We start from the raw sequence: 4,109 nt of genomic DNA on the forward strand, positions 1-4,109 counted from the left end.
GCTCAAGCGATCCTTCTGCCTCAGCCTCCTGAGTAGCTGGGACTACAGGCATGCACCACCATGCCCAGCTAATTTTATATATATGTTGGCCAGAAATGTTGTCCAGATCATTTCTTTCTATTTTTTAGTAGAGACAGGGTCTCGCTCTTGCTCATGCTGGTCTCGAACTCCTGACCTTGAGCAATCCACCCTCTTCAGCCTCCCAGAGTGCTAGGATTACAGGCGTGAGCCACCGCTCCTGGCCCTAAAGCATTTTTTTATCTTTGGGATTATATTCTGAATATTCTTCCAGTTCTGTCTCCCAGATCATTAATAATTCCTTCAACTTTGTCAAAAATTCTGTGAAACTCATGGACTAAGTGCTTAATTTTGATTATAATGATTTTCATTTCTAGATTTTTTTTCATATCTGTAGTTTATTAAGGATAGCTACAAACTCTTTATCACTCTTTCTATTGAGAAACAGAGACCAATTCCTCTCTCTTTGAATCTGGGCTGATTTTAGTAACTTGCTTGACCAACTGAATGCATTGGAAATAATGTTCTGTGATTTCCAAGGCTGGAGCACAAGAAGTTTTGTAGCTTCCATCTGGGCTTTTTGAAACACTTGTTCTAGGAATACTAGCACTCAAGATGCTCCCTTTGGGAGCTCAACCATCGTGCTATAAAAGGTAAGACACATTTAGATACTTTTCAAATATTCTAGCTGAGCTCCCAGGAGACAGCTAGCACTAACTGAAGCCATACAAATGAATTATCTTATATATCTAACACTGTTTGATCTTCATATAACTGTAGCCCTAGCAGACAATTTCAAAGTTTATAGTCAGACATGAGGGCAGATTAGAATCAGTGCTAGATTGTATACTCAGTGCTTTTCCTTCACTCTTTTTCATGCCATCCTTTCCATATCTTTTTGCTTATTAATCCCCAGAGTTTTGGAAACTCTATTTTCTACCCCTTTTGCTTTCACTCTTTTTTTTTTTTTTTCTGAGACAGAGTCTCACTGTTTTGCCCGGGCTAGAGTGAGTGCCGTGGCGTCAGCCTAGCTCACAGCAACCTCAAACTCCTGGGCTCAAGCAATCCTCCTGCCTCAGCCTCCCTAGTAGCTGGGACTACAGGCATGCGCCACCATGCCCGGCTAATTTTTTCTGTATATATTTTTAGCTGTCCGATTAATTTCTTTCTATTTTTTGGTAGAGACAGGGTCTCGCTCTTGCTCAGGCTGGTCTGGAACTCCTGAGCTCAGAACGATCCGCCCGCCTCGGCCTCCCAGAGTGCTAGGATTACAGGCGTGAGCCACCCGCCCGGCCTGTCCATTTATTATTATAGTTCCATCCATATTTACTTTATATTTTTTTAAGGCCATGTTACCAGTCACCATAGAAATTTAAGAATTTTTTTATACCTTCCTGTGAATTGAATCTTTTATCATTATAAAGTGCCTCTCTTTTCTCTGGTAACTGCTTTTGCCTTAATAGCTATTCAGCTTTTCTTTCGTCATTTTGCATTATGTATTTTTCCATGTTTTTACTTTCAGTCTTTCTGTGTCTTATGTTTTAGCTATGCATCTTGTATGCAAAATATATTTGAGTTTTTTTTATTGAGTCTGAAATTTTCTATTTTTAATTAGAACATTTAGTGCATGTATCAGTCTAGGTCCAATCAGGAGTGAGAAACCAGATGGTAATTTGAAAGGGAAATATTATATAAAGAAGTATTAACTATAACAGGGGTTAGGGTAGTAGGGATTGGCTACTAAGAAGCACAGAGAATTCTAATAAATACATCAGATAAGAGAAATAGCCACTACTCTAGAGAAGAGGTAGAATGTCCAAGGAAAACTACAACTCCCACTGCTGCCAACCCAGGGCTAAGAGATTATGGGCATGGCTCACCGGATGGCAAAGAAGTCTCTGTGGTTCCACATGAGTGGAAATCCACCCTCTGGAGCTTACCGGAAATCCTCCCTGTAGGGTGCTGAGGAAAGCTGTTTTCCAGAAGGGATCTCAATTTACGCATTCTGCTACAATGCCACCCAGGAAAGGTACGGCTGCTGGCCACTGTTCACTGCGGAAACCCGGAGCCGGAAAAGGTACAAGCGCCCCAGGCAGGGGAAACCACGTGCACTGCACAAACCGGATACCGTCTCGGAGCTGCCTCCGCTGCAGGAACCTCAAGAGTGAGCACAGCGGAACCAGGAAGTAAAAACCCTTTCTTCCTGAAATGTCTCTCTGGCGCCCTCTAAGACAGAGTGTCAGTGCCATCTGGCAAATGAAAAACACTTAAAAGGCCCAGAACCATGTTCACAGAGAAGAAAAAAGGGTGAATTTGGAGCTGAGAGGCAATAAACAGATATACAGCACACAATCCATCAATCCATTTATATTTTAATCTAATTATCTATTTGAGTTTTATGTTCCTCTTTGTCCCTTTTCTTGTCTTTTTCTTTTTTATTATTTTTATAATTCTATTTCCCTTCCTCTGTTAGTTTGGAAAATATGCCTTAGTTTACTACTGTTTTAGAGATTATCCTCTAGATTACAAAATACATTATTTTATTTAAAAATTTTAATAGTTTTATTGAGGCATAACATCTATATATGATTCACTCATTTTAATTGTACAATTCAATAACTTCTTAGTAATTTTACAGAGTTGTGAAACCATCACACTTGGAATTTTTCCATTTTTCAGCTACTATGAATGATGATTCTATAATCAGTTGTTTACAAGACTCTGTGTGGACTTATATTTTCATTGTTTTGGGGTAAATATGTAGGAGAAGATTTACTGGGTCACAAGACAAAAATCTATGTTTAACATTTTAAGAAATTGCCAAACTGTTTTCCAAAGTGGCCGCACCATCTTACATTCCTGCTAGCAATATAAGATTTCAGTTTCTCCATATCCTCCCCAACAATTGTTATTGTCTGGTTTTTTTATTAAAGCCATTCTTGTGAGTATGAAGTATTATTAAAGTTTTAATTTGCCTTTTCCTAATAACTAATGATATTGAACATCTTTTTTCTTTTCTTTAAGCTTCCACACATAGCATTGAGATATTGAATATCATTTCATGTGTGTATTGACCATTCATACAACTTCTTTGATGAAATGTCTATTCAGATCTTTTGCCCATTACTTGTCTTCTTTTCACTGAGTTCTCAGAGTTCTTTATATATTCTGCATATGATTCTCTTATCAGATATATGATTTACAGATATTTTCTCCCAATTTGTGGCTTATCTTTTCACTTTCTTACTGTGTCCTTTGAAGAACAAAAGTTTTTAATTTTGATGAAGCCTAGTTTATCAATATTTTTTCTCTCTTGGCACTCGCACTTCTGACATCCTATCTAAGGAATTTTTCTCTAACCCAAGATCATGAAGATTTATTCCTATGTTTTTTTCTAGGATTTTCATAGTTCTATGTGTTATATTTGTGTCTATGATCCATTTTGAGTTTATTTTTGTGTATGGTATGAGGCAAGGGTCTAAATTCATCATTTTGCATGTGACTATCCAATTGTTCCAGCACCACTTGTTTTTCTTATTAATCCCCAGCTATCCTTTCCTTCATTGAATCGCCTCGGCACCTTTGTTGAAAATCAATTTACAATAAATATAAAGGTTTATATCTGGACTTGAAAATACACTCATGACTTGTGAAATTCTAATGATAATTAGTACTGTTTAAAAAAAAAAAAAAAAAAAAAATAGTATCTAATTTCCACTGTTATTGGTTTCTTTGATCCATGAGTTATTTGGTAATGTATTTTTAAAGTTCCAAACATACGAATATTTCTATTATTTTCTATAACAGATTTCTACATTAGGTTCATTTTGGTTGGAAAACATACCATACATCATTTCAATCCTTTGAAATGTGTTTAAACTCCATTGCACAACAAATAGTCAATTTTTTTAAATGACCTTTTTATCTTTGAAAAAATGTGGATTCTGCGAGCAATAAAAGAAAGTTTGTTAATTATGTTTTTCAAATCTAAGAACTGATTTTCTTTTCTGCTTGTTTTGTCAATTACTGAGAAGGGAGTGTTAAGATCCTCCACATGATTATGGATTTGTCCATTTTTTTTTTTTTTTTTT

This window comes from Propithecus coquereli, unplaced genomic scaffold (genome assembly GCF_000956105.1).
Source record: "Propithecus coquereli isolate 6110/MARCELLA unplaced genomic scaffold, Pcoq_1.0 Scaffold13, whole genome shotgun sequence".
In the NCBI taxonomy this organism is placed as follows: domain Eukaryota; kingdom Metazoa; phylum Chordata; class Mammalia; order Primates; family Indriidae; genus Propithecus; species Propithecus coquereli.